This window comes from Henckelia pumila, chromosome 3 (assembly GCF_033568475.1).
Source record: "Henckelia pumila isolate YLH828 chromosome 3, ASM3356847v2, whole genome shotgun sequence".
NCBI classification, from domain to species: domain Eukaryota; kingdom Viridiplantae; phylum Streptophyta; class Magnoliopsida; order Lamiales; family Gesneriaceae; genus Henckelia; species Henckelia pumila.
The window spans coordinates 112,769,567-112,790,001 of record NC_133122.1 but is presented as its reverse complement, the minus strand read 5'-3'; positions in this window follow the sequence as shown (position 1 = coordinate 112,790,001).

The window sequence follows — 20,435 nt, the reverse complement described above, 5'->3', positions numbered from 1 at the left end:
CGGGCCGGGGCAGCCCGGCTGCCCCCTTAGGGCAGCAACGTTTGCTGCCCTGGCGGCGCCTGGCGCCGCCGCTGGGCGGCGCCGAGCGCCGCCCTTGGGCGGCGCTGTGCGCCGCCCTGGGCGGCGCCGAGCGCTGCCCTGCGCAGCGCCCAGCGCTGCCCTGGGCAGCGCCGTGCGCCGCCCTGGGCGGCGACGGTCGCCGCCCTGGGCGGCGCCGTGCGCCCCCTTTGGGCGGCGCCGTGCGCCGCCCATGGGGGCAGCGACCATCGCTGCCCCCTCCGGGCAGCGATCCAATCGCTGCCCGGGTTTCGCCCCCGAAAAAAAAAAATTTTTTTTTATTAAAAATATTTATTTTGTTTCAAAAACCGAGACTCAAAAATTTTGTACAATTGATTAATTCAATCGATTGATCTGAGCAACCTGGCTCTGATACCACTGTTGGAAAACTGGCGAGTTCCCAGACCAATTACGATTGATACCCGGTGCAGCGGAAGTTTAAAAATTTTTCATGGAACGTTTCCATGGTTTGGGTATCAACCGTTCATCAATTGAATTACGTGTGTGTGTAAAATTTAAATAACAATTATATAAATTTTACCTCAAATCTCGCAACGAGATTAATGGACACCAACAGAACAATTCTGCTCTTGTTGTCTCTCCCTGGAACCGATGAACGCCTTCAATCAGGTCCACAAACAGAGGTTTAATCCCTCTGATAGATTGCACTAGAAAATCTATCAGAAGTTTTCTGCGAAGAGATTACACGAATCTGATTCGTTATTCCTGACCGCGATTCAAAATCACAGACCGGAATTTTCTCGGGCAGAGGGGGAGGGGTCGGCCGAAATTTTCTTTTAGAGAGACTAGGGTTTTCGATTTTTGCTCTCAAAAATTATGACCTGTTGTGTATAATTTCTGTACTGAAATAACTTATTTATAATGCAGGCCACTAACACCTTAGGGCCCATTAGTCATAAGCTGGGGCCCGACAAGCAAAGCCCGCTCGTTCAGAAATTAATATAAAATTCATCGTGACTCCGATTGATGAAACGATTTCACCAATGTGCACAGAAACCATTTCTGCACGTTTTAAAGTCAAAATAAATTTTCCTGAATCCGAATTCAGTGGTTTCCAAAAATGTCCATCCCTATGTCATTTTAGGAAATCCTACTCCCTTACTCTTATTTAAGAAGTCCAACTCCTTAGTTCATTAAATTTAACTCTTTAAATTTAACTATCTCAACGGGGATTAAAACTCCATTACACTGTGTGACCCTCAATGGTTCAGGGATACAGCTAGCCGTGGGCTCACAACTCCTTGTGACTCGGAACAACACTTTCCGACTTGCCCAACGAATCATGGTAAAGCGCCTAGCAACATCGCCCCATGATTCCCTAGGTATCACTGATAGTGCCTACAAGAACCAGTAGATTTTGGTTAGCGTACAGTACGGTCCCTTCATCCATATATCCCGATCGAATCAACAACCATTGGTATATCGAGAGTCGCTCAAGATTCGATAACTATGCAATACATCTTGAAGATCAAATTAGTGACATCGCATGTGCTACTAAGAAACCATTTCTTAAATCACATCAATTACTCTGGCCAGAGATTTATCACACTAATATCTCCTCAGATCGCATAGGATATCCACACTCGAAAGTATGTGGTGAATCCTTGACAACAATGCATTGACTCCTATATGTGTCGTAACTGTACCCAATCTCGACACCTGATGACCCCCTCAGAGTCGGTAAACGAGTCAAAGCACAGTACTAGCATATAGAGTCTCCATGATGTTTCAAGTCGTAAGGACTAATGGTGTACAACCAAAACCGCGGACTTTATCCACTCGATAAGTGATAACCACTTGGAAAGTCCGGATAGGGTAGTTCGACTATTCATCCTATGAATATCCATTTGCATGCTTCGAACATCTCCATGTTCCCTACCAATGAAACGTGGTACTCCGCATCGCAAATGCTAGTCTCAAACTCGAGCGATCCTTATCCTTATTATCGGACGGCTCAATCGACTAGGAACGGTTTTAGAATATACAGTGACTATAAGATGTATTTCATGATAGACATCTCCATGTTCTACCACATCTTACATACACTATAGTATATTCAAGGTCTTTATCAAAACAACAATAGTATATCACAATATAACAATATGAAGTAATATAAAGTCATTGCCATAAAAGTGTAAATAATATTAAACAAAAGATTGTTTATACAAAGAGTCAACAAAGCCCATAGCCACACAGTTGGCTCACTGGGCACCCACTCTTACAGATTGATCGTGACGCCATCGGTTCCCGGGATATACAAGAAGAGCAGATTAAATTCTGTTGGTGTCCATAATCTCGCTTCGAAATTGGAGGTAAAATATTTAATTAATTATTATTTATTTTACTTGTGTGATTTAATCGTTAAACGTTTTGATACCCATGATATGAAATTGTTTCATATCAAAGAAAAATAAAATTTTAAACTTCCGCTGCACCGGGTATCGATTCAATTGATCTGAACGCGGTTTTCCAACAGTGGTATCAGAGCCAGGTTGCTCAGATCAAACGATTAAATTAATCGATTGTACAAAAATTTTTGGCCTCGGGTTTTTGAAACAAAACATATTTTTAAAAAAATCAAAAATTTTATTTTTCTGACGGGCAAGAAAAAAGGGCAGCGCTCGGCGCTGCCCATGGGTAGCGATGTGATCGCTGCCCAGCCCGCGCCCGGTCAGGGCACGGGCTGCCCGAGATTGTCCCGGGCAGCCCGGAAAAATTAAAAATTGATTTTTGAAATTTTTGAATTTTTGAAATTCTAGTGTTTGATCCGATCGAAAAATGTTTTTGATAAGATCACGAGGCATCGGATCGAATTGTTCGAATCCGAAATTTTTAAAATTGATTTTTGGATAAATTTGAATTTTTGGAAAATTTAAATATTTTATCCGTTAAATTGAATTTTGAAAATTGATTATTTTGGTACAATTGATGATAAGATGTGATCTTATGGATGAATAAGATAAAATATGATTTTATCTTTTAAATTATGATGCCACAGCATGTTTATCCAATTATTTAAATTTTGAATTTAAAATTGGATAATGGGATGATCGATTGCCATAACCAATTTTGTAGGTGTATGTTAGGAATTTATATTTGTCTTATTGTTGTTGGTGTTTATTAATGGGCTTGGTTTATAGCCCAGTATGATTGTCATATGTAATAAAAGTGGGCCTGGTTTATGGCCCGTTCCCACCCCTACAAATGTATCCCATATTTGTCATCAAAATTTATTGTAAATTTATTAGACTTAGTGGGAGACAAAGATTTGAAGAAATGGTGGGCCCAGCAGACAATGAAGACTGAAGAAATGTAAATTGAAAGCTCAATGTAATAGGATTGCATTGCATACCTGCATATTACCTAGGATTGGACTTAGACTCGTGATTGGCAACCACGGGTCGAATAGATAATGGGATCGATCATCCTTAAATAATATATGATATTATTGATGTATGCATGTTTAGAACAAATTGTATGAATCCCGCAAGCATACATAAAAATGAATAATGAGACAAATTTTCAAAATTAAAAATCCCTCATTTTAAATATGATTTAAAATTTATATCAAGATTAATAAAAGGGAATTTAAATATTGTTTAAATTTTCCTACCTTCCATCAACGATCAATGTATGAGATGCTACCCGCGGATATGGTCCGGCTCATATTATTGGGGGGCCCGTTCGTCGAAAAGCTGTACATTGGATCGACAAATGTTGTAAGTTGGGTGGAACTCCCATGGGATCGGCTCATATTATTGGGGGATCCACATGGCGACCGTCCATCACAACTTAATATTGATGGGTCATCTTGACATGTCACAATAAACGGCGTCATATTATTGGGCCCTTATTGGACATGAGGTAAATACATGGGGGTTACTTTAGAAGTAATTGGGCTCTACCTTTTGAAAATTATGGTTGGCTGATATTATTCGGGACTATGATTTGTCAATTGGACTCCATGTTCTCACTAAGGAAAAAGTTTTCCGTTTTCACTAGAGGGTGGTGAAATCGTTAAAATAGTGGGAGTGTAATTCATAAAATTAAAATTCGCCATATTTTATGTCTTAGTAAATTAATTAAACAATCACTGATTATTGTCTATTTCCTTTTCAGTATATCGTTACAATGAATTCACGTAATCCACTATTTGCAATTCTCGAACAAAACAAACTCACTGGCGCAAACTATACGGAATGGTTCCGTAAGTTAAAGATTATTCTCACTTCGGAAAAGGCTTTCTACGTGTTAGAGAAGCCGCCCCCGAATGAAGCCCCGGCTAATACAAGTCTGGAAGAGTTGGCCAAACTTGATTTATGGTGGGACCATGATATCAAGGCCAAATGCTACATGCAGGCTTCGATGTCTGATGAACTCCAGAGGCGATTTGAGGATGCCGTGAATGCTGCTGACATTCACAAAGCACTCAAGGAGCTATTTGGAGCTCAGTCAAGGTCGGAGAGGTATGCCACTGTCAGAGAGCTCATGACAAGCCGCATGCGAGAGGGGACTTCTGTCCGTGAGCATGGGGTGCGCATGATTGGGCTCATTGAAAAGTTGGTAACACTCGACTTGACTTTGGAGCATGAACTCAGCTCGGACTTGTTACTCCTTTCACTTCCTTCATCGTATGACGGTTTTGTGGTGAACTTCAACATGAACAAGATAGAGGCCACCCTTGAAGAGATGGTCAATATGCTTGTCACATATGAAGCCACACTAAAGAAGGATAAACCGGTACTCTTGGTTGGGTCCTCTTCTAACTCGAAGAAGGGGCCAAGTGGAAAGGGTAAGAAGCATTCTGCCCCGCCCAAGAAGAGTGTACCGAATAAGAAGGGGAAGGCCAAGGTTTCATATGAGAAGAAGGATGAAAATGTTTGCCATGACTGCAAGAAGCCTGGTCATTGGAAACGTAACTGCAAGGAATACCTCGATCAGTTGCGAACTGAAAAGGGTATGTTTTACATTGAAATAAATGTTTCTCTTAATACTTATTCTTGGGTATTGGATACCGGATGTGGATCTCACATTTGCAATGATTTGCAGGTGATGACAAGAAGTCGTAAGCTAAGGATGGGTGAGACCCAACTGAGACTCGGGAATGGTTCAAGAGTCGAAGCCAAAGCGATAGGAGACATTTATTTAATTTTGCAAAACAATTTTAAGTTATTTTTGAGAGATGTTTTGTATGTTCCGGATTTGGTCAAAAACATTATTTCTATTTCTATGCTTGATAGAGATGGTTATTCTTACAATTTTGTGAATGGGATTTGCAATATTTACAAGAATGAATGTTTGATTGGAAATGGACAACTTGAAAACGATCTATATAACTTAAAATTAAAAGACGTTTCAATGAATTATGTCGATAAACCGGTAACAACAAATAAAAGGAAAAACGATAGTCAAAACCCGGCAAATCTTTGTCATGCTAGGCTAGGTCATATTTTCTCAAGGAGGATGAACAAGCTAGTGGGAGAGGGCATGTTTGATATGTCTGATATTAACTCTCTACCTACTTGTGAATCCTGCCTGAAAGGAAAAATGACTAAATCTTCATTCAAGGGGAAACCTGAGCGTAGTCAAAATCTGTTGGATTTGATCCATACAGATGTTTGTGGTCCATTTAGAATTGGTACTCAATTTGGCCACACCTACTTCATTACCTATACTGATGATTATTCAAGGTATGGGTATTTATATTTAATGAAATATAAGTCTGAATCATTTGAAAAGTTCAAAGAATTCAAGGCTGAAGTAGAAAACAAACTAGGCAAAATTATTAAGGCACTTCGATCGGATCGTGGTGGAGAATACTTTGCCGAGTTTTTGGACTATCTAAAAGAGAATGGGATTCTCTCTCAGTGGACTCCTCCTATGACACCACAGCTGAATGGTGTTTCGGAGTGTCGTAATAGAACCTTGTTGGACATGGTTCGATCCATGATGAGCTTCACTGAGCTCCCACCATCGTTTTGGGGCTACGCGCTTGAAACGGCGGTTTTTTTGTTGAACAACGTTCACACTAAAGCAGTAGATAAAACACCATACGAGTTATGGAATGGCAAAACTCCTAAGTATTCGTACTTGAGGATTTGGGGATGTCCTGCTTACGTGAAGCAGACAGTGGGATATAAGTTCGATAGTCGATCCATCTTATGTTATTTTGTGGGGTATCCGAAGAATTCAATCGGATATTATTTCTATCATCCTGCTGAAACAAAGGTGTTTGTTTCAAGGAATGCCACCTTCTTGGAGAAGGAATTCTTATTGGATAAGAAAGGCAAGATGATGGAACTCGAAAAAATTCGAGAAGAACCCGAAATACAAATTAACGATCCTACACCTCAAGAATCATCACAAGACACGCCTATTGCTAGAAGATCCGAGAGGACTTCTAGGCCTCCTGTTAGATATGGTCTTCTTCTTGAAGGGGATAAAAGTGAACCCGATATTGGATGTGATCCAAGAAACTTCAAGGAAGCAATTTCTGATGCGGATTCTAATTTATGGCTTGAAGCAATGCAGTCGGAAATAGACTCGATGCATTCAAACCAAGTTTGGTCTTTAGTATATCCTCCTGATGGAATTGTTCCAATAGGATGTAAATGGATTTACAAAATAAAACTTGGGCCTGATGGCAAGGTGTTGACCTATAAGGCACGATTGGTTGCAAAAGGTTATACTCAAAGACAAGGAGTTGACTATGATGAAACCTTTTCACCAGTCGCAATGTTCAAGTCCATAAGAATCCTAATTGCCATAGCAGCATAGTATGACTATGAGATATGGCAAATGGATGTGAAGACTGCATTTCTTAATGAAAACATTAAGGAATAAATCTATATGATGCAGCCTGAAGGATTCACCTCCATGGGAAGCGAGCATAAGGCATGCAAGCTTCAGAGATCAATTTATGGTCTAAAACAAGCATCAAGAAGTTGGAACCAGAAATTTGATGAAACAATAAAGGATTTTGGTTTCATCAAGAACCCGGAGAAACCATGCGTGTACAAGAAAGTAGTTAAGGATGCGGTAACATTCTTAGTACTTTATGTTGATGACATCCTACTCATTGGGAATGACGTAGGGATGTTGCAGTGAACAAAGATATGGTTATCAGGTAGATTCTCGATGAAGGATTTGGGTGAGGCATCTTATATTCTAGGGATACAGATCTATAGAGATAGATCTAAGAGAATGATAGGACTCACTCAAGCAACCTACATCGACACTATATTGAAAAGGTTTTCAATGGATGAGTCCAAGAGAGGACATCTACCTATGTGTCATGGAGTTTCTCTATCCAAGTCTATGTGTCCCAAGACTAACGAAGAGATAGAGAAAATGACACATATACCATATGCGTCAGCCATAGGTAGTATCATGTATGGGATGATATCTACTAGACCGGATGTGGCCTATGCTCTGAGCGTCACGAGCAGATATCAAGCCAATCCAGGTCAAATGCATTGGAAAGCCGTGAAGGATATTCTTAAGTACTTGAGAAGAACTAAGAATATATTCATGGTTTATGGTGGAAGAGAATTGAAGTTGGAAGGCTACACCGACTCTAGCTTCCAAAGTGACGTGGATGACTCGAAATCAACCTCTGGATTTGTATTCGTGCTCAATGGCGGTGCTGTCTATTGGAAGAGTTCCAAGCAAGACACCACAGCGGATTCCACCACTGAGGCAGAATACATTGCAGCATCAGCTGCTGCTAAAGAGGCGGTTTGGATGAGGAAATTCATCCAAGAGTTGGGTGTGATTCCAGAATCTGTTGGTCCAGTCCCGGTGTACTGCGACAACACTGGTGCCGTTGCTCAGGTAAAGGAACCAAGGTCTCATCAAAGATCCAAACACATACTGAGGAAATACCACATCATCCGGGAGATCGTGAAAATTAAAATAAACTATATACCAGAAAATACAACCTAATGGTCAACCTTGCAATCCTGCCTTGGTCACCACCTATACTCCTCATCCTCAGGATAATTACCTGCAACCTGCCCAATTGAATGGGGTATCCAGACAACATAAATAATCGAAAATGAGCATAAAGTGCTCAGTATGAGAGTATGATTATATAATATTATATGTGCATGCATGCAAGTGTAAGGATACCAAGACTCGAGGTCAAGAATATCTGATCAAGAACATACTTGGGCCCTAGGTATGTAGCACGATGAGCCATCGCTACCGGAGGTGACCTAAATACCCTGATAGTGACCTAACACAAGTCTGTGTCCAACCAAATATAAGTGACCTGACATGAGCTTATGTGTCCAACTAATATTGGTGACCTGACAAGAATCTATGTGTCCAACCATCTACTGACAAGATAGGGTAAATATCATACTACAGGATAACATAAGGATATAGCTCAAGATGCTCATGTATGCAACATATAGTCATGAAATGCTGTGTCATAAGAATCATGAAATCACATAATACGTGCAAACACATAATACATTCATACTCAATCTAGATATCTCGAATAATACTTTCGTACCTTACTAAGGCAGATCATAGAAGCTCCCCTCTAGGTCCAAGCCTACCATGCAGCACTACAATACATAAATACCATGTATTTTCTAGCATGCCAAACATCACATATCATTCTCTAAAAGTCTTTATTAAACTATATCACACTTCCTATTTCCTATAAGAAGCTAGAGCCATACCTTCATCCATCGTCAGCCCGCTGATGTCGCATGCCCCAAATCCTGGACATAGCCTTGCAACGACCCCTGGACACTTCGCCAGAGCTCCGCCGCTCGGCCGCTAATACAGACACTGTCCATAATATAAAACTACGACCTACTCCAACTTATAATAAGAGTACCCAAAAGCTCTTAAAATTGAGCTAACATGGGCCAAGGAGAGGTGAGGAATTAACATTTCAAAATGAGGCCTCGAACCCCTATTTATAGGTTTCAATCGGACAGTCTGATCCTCGGTTCGGATGCTTTGATCTTTGCATGGCTTCCACGTCGCATGCATGCAAGTTTGGACGGTCCGATCCCTCTTCGGATCTTCCGATCTCTCACGTCTGATACACCTGCAGAATTATTTTTGACATCTGTCCTGGGAGATTTCGGACCGTCCGATCCCTTGATTGGATTGTATGATCTTACCCTGCCTCCAAACTCCATTCGTGCCTCCGAACTGTCTTGGTTTGGACCCTACAAACCCAGTTCGGATCCTCAGAATTGTCCAAGCCCAATAAGCCCATAAACCATTTTTCGGGCATTTTGGACCCAAATCCGTGGTCCGTTAGATCATATTAAAATTTTATAATCATGTTTTATTAATTTTAAACATGATTAGCAAATTAATCTTGTAAAATAGAACCGGGCTACTACATCATCATTCTTTGTCACAATAGTACAATCTAAGTGAGCAGAGGTTGTTGCAGAGTGTCAGTGTACAGAAGGATTTTTTCCCTGAGGTAGACTAACTAAATATTCCTGGAATGTTGGTAAATTGTGTGCGCAAACATAAACTAACTGACGAGAGCAGTTTTGTGGCAAAGAGGTAAACAGACTTCAAGTCTGAATATTTCTGGAATATAAGCAGTTCAGCAACTTGAGCATTTTAGTGCGGCCAACTGCTTGACTAATCAATATGGGTAAGTAAATTGTTTTACTTGATAGAAGTTTAGGTGCGAGAGCAGTTTAATTAACCGATTCAGTTCAACGATGTAGTTTTGATGTGCGTTTGACTTAATTTCCCAAACACCAAAACTTTAATTCCTCAACAATTTATTCCTTTTTGGTATTTGACAAAACTTAGCTCTTGAATTGTTTTTGTGGTTTTAGTCAAAGCATCTTAAGAACTGTTTCCCCTTTTTATCTGACTGTTAGCGTGTTTCCCCCTTTTTGACAAACACAAATTATGAAGAACGATCATTTTTTTTTGGAAAAAATAATGCATTCATAAAGATAATCAACGATAATCCAGCAGACATGTGTAGATAAAATAATCAAGGATGAACTAATATCGTTGACTGGAAGAATGAGGATGAGTGTTATATCCTCGACTTGTAGTAAATGACCTGTTGAGTTGGCCCTAATGGTCGTCTCTTGATTGAGTACTTGAAGAACTGATCTGATTGTTGGATCGATTATCTCGTGCTCGTAAGCGTGACGGAAGTTTAAAAATTTTATGTAAAAACCGAGCACATGTCTAGTATTCAAAAATATTAAACATTCATAGGGTGTTTAAGATATTTTTACCTATCAATTTCAAAAGATTGATTTATGACTCTAACTAAGTTGTGAACAACTTAGCTCTTGAAATGGTAGACACTATCTACAAGCTTCCAAGAGCACACCTTCCTTAAAAAGGATTCAAGCATCCAAGAACACTCCTTGTTCAAAAATGGCATCCTCTTCAAATTAGGTCTACGACTAGTCACACTAGATCTACTCTAAATATGCACTAGAATATTTAGAGCATTTTTTATTGTGAATTTCTTTGTATTTTCTTCCAAAATGAAAGACAAAATTTAGAGAATATTATGTGTGTAGTGTTCGGCCACTTCATGGAAATTATGAGAGGAATATTTCTTGCCTTGGTACTTAAAAAGTTTGTTATGAAAAAAGACAAAGCATGCATGAAAAAAGTAAAAGCATGCATAGAAAAGTGTGAACTTTGTCTTTAACCCTTTATATTCACTCTCTCTCATGTATTGTATTTATTTATATGTCAAACATATACACACATAACCTACGAACTAAATATTTAATTAATTATCAAACTCAAACCCATTTAAGTTCAATCAATTAATTAAATCTAAAATGAGCACATTCAATCCAACTAGTAGAATAATTATTCAACACTATTTTCATTTGGGCTCTACAAGATCCAAAAATGTTTAATTAATTCAACACTTGAATTAATTTAATTATTTAGAATCTACAAGGTCCACTAGTGTTTAATTAATTCAACTCTTGAATTAATTTAATTAAGTTCATAATAATAATTTTGAAAATCACAATTTTCAAAAATAATTATTTTTCAAGTCAACTTTTAATCTTGGAACGCATTCACAAATTAAAAGTCACTTTCCCATTTATTCTATTTTATAAGTCATACTTCTAATTAATTTCACTTATAAACTCTTTTATAAGCCGTTCAACACATTGAACTAATTTTATTCTCAACGGGTTCTAGAAAACTAGTACTTGTGTGACCCTCAATGGTTCAATGTTACAACTAGTAGTGGGTTCACATCTCCATGTGATTCGTGATCAACAAGTCCCTTATATGAGCATACCCTAAATAGCTACATTCATGTTTATCAACTCCTTGATAATAATAACGTCAGAAAAATAAAGTGTGATGGTACCCAACCAATCATGTTAATCGTCTAGCAGCATCGCTTACATGACTCTCTAGGTATCAAATGATAGTGTCTGCAAGAACCATTCAATTATGGTTAGTGTATAGTACGATCCCTTAAACTCATATATCCCGACCGATTCAACAACCATTGGTTTATCGAGAGTTGTAATTGAATAAATAACTATGTGTCATGCCATAGCTGCATCGAAGGTGTAATTCAAGAAACCTTTTCTTAATTTCCACCTACTCTGATTAGAGATTTCAAGCTACATATGCATCGACTCCTATATGTTTCGACACAACACCCAACAATGCCACTTGATGACCCTAGTTGAGTTGGTAAAAAAGTCAAAGTGAAGCTCTAGCATATAGAGTCTCCATGTTGTCTCGGGTCATAAGGACTAATGGTGTACAACCATAAACTAGGACTATTCCACTCGATAAGTGAGAACCACTTTGAAAATCATTTAGGGAGGGTTGTTCAGTGCACTCTACAAGGAGCACCTATTTTCATTCTTGGACATCACCATGTCCCCTACCAATAAAACATGGTACTCACATCGCAAATACTAGTCTCAAGCTCGAGCGACCTTTATCCTTTTTTGTGGCGGCTGAATTGACTAGGAACAGTTTAGAATATACAGTATTCCAAATATGAGTTTCATGATAGTCATCACATGACCATCTCATATTCTTTCTACTATTTGTATATTCAAGGGCTTTATCTATGCAACTAGCATGTGTATACAGATAAAGGTGTGCCAAATTAAATATTGTCAAATATTATTAAAATAAATATTGTCATACAAGAGTTCTCTCAAGGACCATCGGCCAAAAATTTCCTCGACGGGCACCTAATCTAACAATCTCTCACTTGCACTAGAGCCAACTACCCATATGCTTCAAACCCATTGATTCGCAATGATTTTCGAATAATGGTCCTGGTAAAGGCTTAGTTAGTGGATCAGCAACATTATCTGTGGATGCGACTCTATCTAACGACACCTGTCCTCTTTCCACAATCTCTAGGATGATGTGGTATTTTCTCAGTACATGTTTGGATTGCTGATGAGACCTTGGTTTCTTCTCCTGAGCAACGGCGCCCATGTTTTCGCAGTACACCGGGACTGGATCAACTCCATTAGGAATGATGCCCAACTCTTGGATGAAATTCCTTATCCAAACAGCTTCCTTTGCTGCATCTGATGCAACAATGTATTCTGCCTCAGTGGTGGAATCCGCAGTGCTGTTTTGCTTGGAACTCTTCCAAGAGACAGGTGCACCATTGAGAATGAATACAAACCCAGAAGTTGACTTCGAATCATCAATATTTCTTTGGAAGCTAGATTCGGTATAACCTTCTAATTTCAGTTCTCCACCCCCATAGACCAAAACAAAATTCTTAGTCCTTCTCAAGTACTTGAGGATGTCTTTCACAGCTTTCCAGTGTGGAAGATCGGGGTTTGATTGATATCTACTTGCAACACTTAGTGCAAGTGCCACGTCAGGACGTGTAGATATCATCCCATACATGATACTACCAATAGCAGATGCATATGAAATGCGTGTCATCGCCTCTATCTCTGCCTTGGTCTTGGGAGACATGGACTTGGATAGGGACATGTCATGACACATTGGTAGATGTCCTCTCTTGGACTCTTCCATCGAGAACCTCTTCACGATGGTATCAATGTATGTAGACTGGGTGAGACCAATTAATCTTTTCGATCTATCCCGATAGATTTGTATTCCCAATACAAAAGATGTTTCACCCAAGTCTTGCATCGAGAACTTACTCGCTAACCATACTTTAGTTGATTGAAACATTCTTACATCATTTCCAATGAGTATAATGTCATCAACATAAAGTACCAGGAATGTCACAACACTCCCACTGACCTTCTTATACACACAGGGTTCCTCAAGATTCTTAGTAAAATCAAACTCTTCGATTGTACCGTCAAATCTGAGGTTCCAGCTCCTAGATGCCTGTTTGAGATCATAAATAGATCTCTGAAGTTTATATAACATATGATCACTTCCGATAGATGTAAACCCTTCAAGCTGAGACATATAAATCTCTTCCTTAATATCCCCATTAAGAAAGGCCGTCTTCACATATATCTGTCATATTTCATAGTCATACCATGCTGATATGGCTAGTAGTATCCTTATAGACTTGAACATTGCGATTGGAGAAAAAGTTTCCTCAAAATCAACTACTTGTGTTTGAGTATAACCTTTTGCTACCAATCGTGCCTTGAAGGTCACCACCTTTCCATCCACCCCAAGTTTCCTCTTGTAAATCCATTTACACCCTATAGGAACAATTCCCTCAGGTGGATCTACAAGATTCCACACTTGGTTCGAATGCATGGAATTCATCTCAGATTCCATAGCTTCAAGCCACATCGATGAATCGGCATCAGATAACGCTTCCTTGAAGGTCCTTGGATCACATCCATGGTCAGGCTCATCATGGTCTTCTTCAAGAAGTAGAACATACCTCATAGGTGGTCTCAAGACCCTATCAGATCTCCTAGGAGCTTGTATCTCCTCTCTTGGATGTTTGGTTATGGGCTCTACAACCGTGGGTGTTTCTTGAACCTCTTCGAGTTCTATAATCTCCCATTTTCTATCCAATAGTAATTCCTTCTCAAAGAAGGTTGCATTCCTAGAAACAAACACCTTTGTTTCTTTGGGATGATAGAAATAATATCCAAACGAATTCCTTGGATATCCCACGAAGTAGCATAAAATGGATCGATAATCCAATTTATCTCACACTGTCTGCTTTACATAAGCAGGGCACCCCCATATTCTAACATAAAAATACTTAGGAGGTTTTCCCATCCATATCTCATATGAAGTCTTATAAAATGCCTTTGAATGGACATTGTTTAACAACAGTGCCACTATTTCAAGAGCATATCCCCAAAAGGATGGCGGAAACTCCGTGAACCCCATCATAGACCGAACCATGTCCATCAAAGTTTGGTTACGACGTTCTGAAACACCATTCAACTGGGGTGTAGCAGGCGGAGTCCACTATGAGAGAATCCCATTCTCCCTAAGATACTCTTGGAATTCAGCACTCAAGTACTCGCCACCTCGATCCGATCGAAGTGTCTTGATGCTTCATCCCAATTGTTTTTCTACTTCATTTCTGAATTCTTTGAACCGTTCAAAAGCTTCAGATTTGTATTTCATCAAATACACATACTCATACCTAGAGAAATCATCGGTAAAGGTGATGAAGTAAGAATGACCATGCTTAGTGGTGATGCTAAGTGGACCGCACACATTTGTATGGATCGAATCCAACAGTCCTTTGGCTCGCTCCACATGGCCCTTAAAGGGAATTTTGGTCTTCTTTCCTTTTAGAAAGGGTTCACAAGTAGTAAGAGAATTAATATCAGACATATCAAACATGTCTTCTCCCACTAGCTTGTTCATCCTTCTTAGAGAAATATGACCTAATCGAGCATGCCACAAGTGTGCCGGATTCAGAGTATCTTGTTTTCGCTTGTGTGTTGTTGATATTTTTTTGACATTATTCAATGTAATATCTTTCAATTTTAAATGAGTTATTTTCACCAAACATCCCTGTGAAATATTAAAAATGCACACTTCTTCCCTGTAAAATTTTAATAGGCATCTTAAACCCTAACCTTTTAAAAAATTAGCACACTCGCCCCTTCAGATGAGTGATTGTTGCACACGCGCCACTCATGCGACTGGGCAAAGATTTTGATATTTTTTTTGCATTAAATACCCCTGTGAAATATTAAAAATGCATATTTGATCCATGTGAAAATAATTTTTAAATCTATTCAACCCATAATACACAATTTTTATTAAAATCTAATTATAAAATATTTAGCAAACATTTTTCGTTTTATTAATTTTATTTTTAATTTTTAATTTATTATGATTATATAATTATTTTCTAAAAAATATTATTATTTTATCTTGTTATCATTATTTTATTAAACTTTCTTCTTCATTCCAACTTTTCCATTAAACATGCGTTCATAAACAAGTATTTAAATAATTTCAAGTACCAAAATAATGAATAAACCGATAAGTTCAAACATATTATTTTTTCGATTTAGTACTATATATTATTGAACCAAAATTTAAATTTTTCGAAAATATGCATTGCACAATTTGTAATAAATAATAAAAAAATAACATGCTTATATAATTCTAAATCGAAAAGTATTATTCATAAACTTATCATTTGGTTCAATATTTTTGGTATTTTTAGATATTTAAATACTTATTTATGAATGATGTTTAATGGAGAAGTTGAAAACACGAAATGATTTGGTAAAATAGAGATAACGAGATAAATTAATAATTTTTTTAGAAATAAATTAATTAAAAATTATAAATTTAAAATAAAAAACTAAAAATAAATAAAATTAAAAATGTTTGAAATTTTTGTTTTAATTAGATCTTAATAAATATTGTGTATTATTATTTAATGCAAATTCTGCAATGCATTTAAAAAATTTAGATTTTGGTTCAAAAATCTATAATCCTAAATTGAAAAGTAATATGCATGAAATTATCATTTTGATTTAATATTTTGGTACTTTTAGGTATTTAAATCTCTTTTATGAATGCATTTTTAATTGAGAAGTTGGAAACAAGAAGAAAGTTTATTAAAATAATGATAACAAGATAAAATAATAATATTTTTTTTAAAAGTAATTATGTAATCATAATAAATTAAAAATTAAAAATAAAATTAATAAAACAAAAAGTGTTTGCTAAATATTTTATAATTAGATTTTAATGCTGTCAAAAAAAATAATTAGATTTTAATAAAAATTATGTATTATGGGTTGAATAGATTTAAAAATTATTTTCACAGGGATCAAATATGCATTTTAAATATTTCACAGGGGTATTTTGGTGCAAAACAAATATCAAAATCTTTTCCCAGTCGCATGAGGGGCGCGTGCGCAACAATCACTCATCTGAGGGGCGCGTGCGCAACAATGACTAATTTTTTAAAAGGTAAGGGTTTAAGATTCCAATTAAAATTTTACAGGGGAGAAATGTGCATTTTTAATATTTCACAGGGGTGTTTGGTGAAAATAACTCAATTTTAAATTATAGAGATTGTTTTCCAATTCGCCTGTACCAATTAAACATTCATTCTTTTAAATATTGCAAACACCTTTGCCAAATAAACAAGAATATCCATCTTTATCAAGCATAGAAATAGAAACAATGTTTTTCACTAAATCTTGTGCAAACAAAACATCTCTCAATAATAATTTAAAATCATGTTCAACAATAAGTAAACATCTCCCACGGCTTTGGCAGCAACTCTTGCTCCGTTGCCCATCATCAAGAAGGTCTCACCTTCCCTAAGTCTCCTACTTCTTGCCATCACCTACAAATCATTACAGAGATGTGAGCCACAACCGGTATCTAATATCCAAGAAGAAGAGTTAATTGAAATGTTTACTTCAATGTAGAACATACCCTTTCCAGAACCATTCTGGTCAAGATATTCCTTGCAATTACGCCTCCAATGTCCATGATTCTTGGAGTAATGACAGACGTCACTAGTATTTTCAGCTTTAACTGGTGTGGCTTCCACAACAGGACTCGGAGCTTGCCTCTTCAAGGTCACGTTCTTCTTGGGAGGAGGAACAAAACGCTTCTTTCCCTTCAAACGTGGTCTTTTCTTTGCACTAGATAAAGAACCCACATAAAGAACCAGCTTCTCTTTCTTGATTGTGGACTCATAGGTAACAAGCATGTTAACCAACTCTTCAAGAGTCGGTTCCATCTTGTTCATGTTGAAGTTCCCCACAAAAGAATCAAATGAGCTCGGCAGTGACAAGAGCAATACGTCTGTGGTCAACTCGGCTAGCAACACAAGATCCATGCTAACGAGCTTCTCCACAAGCCCAATCATCCTCACACCATGCTCATGGACCAAAGCCCCATCTCACATGCACAAAGTGATCAGCTTCTTGACTGTCGCATGTCTAAGAGGGCGTGTTTGCTCACAAAAGAGCTCTTTGAGATGCAAATGAATTCCAGCAGCATTCTTTGCACCCTCAAAACACCTCTGTAGTTAATCATTCATATAAGCCTGCATATAACACTTGGCTCTCAAGTCATGGTCACACCAATTCTTATAAGCCTGTAGCTCCTCAGGGCTACATCCAGTCGGAGCCTCAACAGGGGGCGAAATTCTCAAGTGTATATGCAATCCTCTCCGAATTCAAGACAATTTTTAGATTTCATAGCAAATTGAGGTAATTTGGACCGCTCAGTACATGTTTGTTGAGTATTGCAGATAACGGATTGCGAATTGATGACATGTCAAAAACTTTGTACTGAAAATTAATAACATATAAATGTTAATGACTATTTTAAAATATTTACTAAGATATAAAGTATGGAATTCTAATTTATAAATTTTGAAACGAATCTAACTACTTCTTATAATTAAACTAAATAAATACATGGGTTTTCAAAAAAATTTGGCATGACCTCTCTATTTTTATTCAAACCCGCCTGTCACAGAAAACAAGTTTAAAATGAAAACAACAACACTAAATAAACTAGACATAGAAAAGAAAGATAACAAAAACTTGAGAAAGATATTGACACTCCAAAATTACCAAAATTTAAGCAATTTGATACATGAGTGCCCACAAACAATTCCAAAGAATATTATCTTTACATTTACATTTACTTAAATTTACAAGATGAAGGACTCTAAAGTGCAAAAATAAAATTTTTTCGGAAGACTGACATGGTCAGAGGGATATGTTGTGCCCGAATCACAGTACACTCGATAGTCCTGCCCCGCAATCTCAATGATAACCTAAACCTGCACCAAGTAGATGTAGTGAGCCTAGGGGCCCAACAAAAATATGAGGAAATAACGAGTACTACATAAATACATGCACACGCAGATTAAAAATAGCTTATACTAAAAATACTTTTGTTTGCGCCCCTTAGTTTAAATAAATGATTTCTAATATGAGAGAACCTGAATATAACATATGCATGGCTAAGTCATTTATAATCAATGTAACTGCATAAACTGTATCTGAATCTGTAACTGTAACTGTAAACTTAGATCCTTAATTGTGACTCTCTGATTTCTTTCATGATCATGGCTATAGTGCACAGTGCCGCAATGAGGTCGAGATGAAACCCAACCCGATCTTGCCCTATATTGGTAAGGGAGACCAAAATAGCTCTGGCCCCACACGAACACATGCTAAGGTAAGGAAATCCATAATGATTTGGTAAGGGAGGCCAAAACGTCTCCCAGCCCCACACATACACATGAATAAATATAGTCACAACCATCTCACTTCGTTCAAAATATTTTCTTTCCTTCTTGAATATGGGACTTAGCATGCATATGTAAATATGACATACATGAAAATTTTAAAAATAATCATGCATATGACTCACACATGGATGATCGGGATGGTGATTTAAGAGACAAACCAAAGGATGTGAAAACTAAACCATAGGTTTGCGCTTAGAATAATTCCAGCGATTCTCCCGTAAAACTTATAACTCGCCCAATCCTTATTTAAAAAGAATTTCGCTTAAAACCACGACTCCCACACACTTATAACTTAATTAATAAGTCATCCTCGAGGACCAATTGAAAGAGTGGGTGCCCGGTGAGCCAACTTGTGGCTAAGGGCTTTGATGACTCTTTGTATAAACAATCTTTTGTTTAATATTATTTACACTTTTATTAATGGCAATGACTTTATCTTTCTTCATATTGTTATATTGTGATATACTATTGTTGTTTTGATAAAGACCTTGAATATACTATAGTGTATGTAAGATGTGGTAGAACATGGGGATGTCTATCATGAAACACATCTTATAGTCACTGTATATTCTAAACTGTTCCTAGTCGATTGAGCCGTCCGATAATAAGGATAAGGATCGCTCGAGTTTGAGACTAGAATTTGCGATGCAGAGTACCACGTTTCATTGGTAAGGAACATAGAGATGTTTGAAGCATGCAAATGGATATTCATACGATGAATGATCGAACTACCCTATCCGGACTTTCCAAGTGGTTATCACTTATCGATTGGATATAGTCCGCGGTTTTGGTTGTACACCATTAGTCCTTACTACTTGAAACATCATTGAGACTCTATATGCTAGTACTGTGCTTTGACTCGTTTACCGACTCTATTGGGGTCATCAGGTGTCGGGATTGGGTACAGTTACAACACATATAGGAGTCGATGCTTTGTTGTCAAGGATTCACCACATACTTGCGAGTGTGGATATCCTATGCGATCTGAGGAGATATTAGTGTGACGAATCTCTGGCCAGAGTACATGATGTGGTTTAAGAAATGGTTTCTTAGTAGCACATGCGATGTCACTATTTGATCTTCAAGATGTATTGCATGGTTATCGAATCTCGAACGACTCTCGATATACCAATGGTTGTTGATTCGATCGGGATATTTGGATGAAGGGACCGTACTGTACGCTAACCAAAATCTATTGGTTCTTGTAGGCACTATCAGTAATACCTAGGGAATCATGGGGCGATGTTGCTAGGCGCTCATACCATGATTCGATGGGCAAGTCGGAAATTGTTGTTCCGAGTCACAAGGAGTTGTGAGCCCACGGCTAGCTGTATCCCTGAACCATTGAGGTCACACAGAGTAATGGATTTTTAATCCCCGTTGAGATAGTTAAATTTAAAGAGTTAAATTTAATGAACAAAGAAGTTGGACTTCTTAATTATGAGTAGAGGAGTAAGATTTCCTAAAATGACATAGGGATGGGCATTTTTGGAAATCACTGAATTCGGATTCGGAAAAATTTATCTTGACTTTAAAAGGTGCAGAAATGGTTTCTGTGCACATTGGTTAAATTAGTTTATCAATCGGAGTCACGATGAATTTTATATTAATTTCTGAACATGCGGGCTTTGCTTGTCGGGCTTGAACTTATGACTAATGG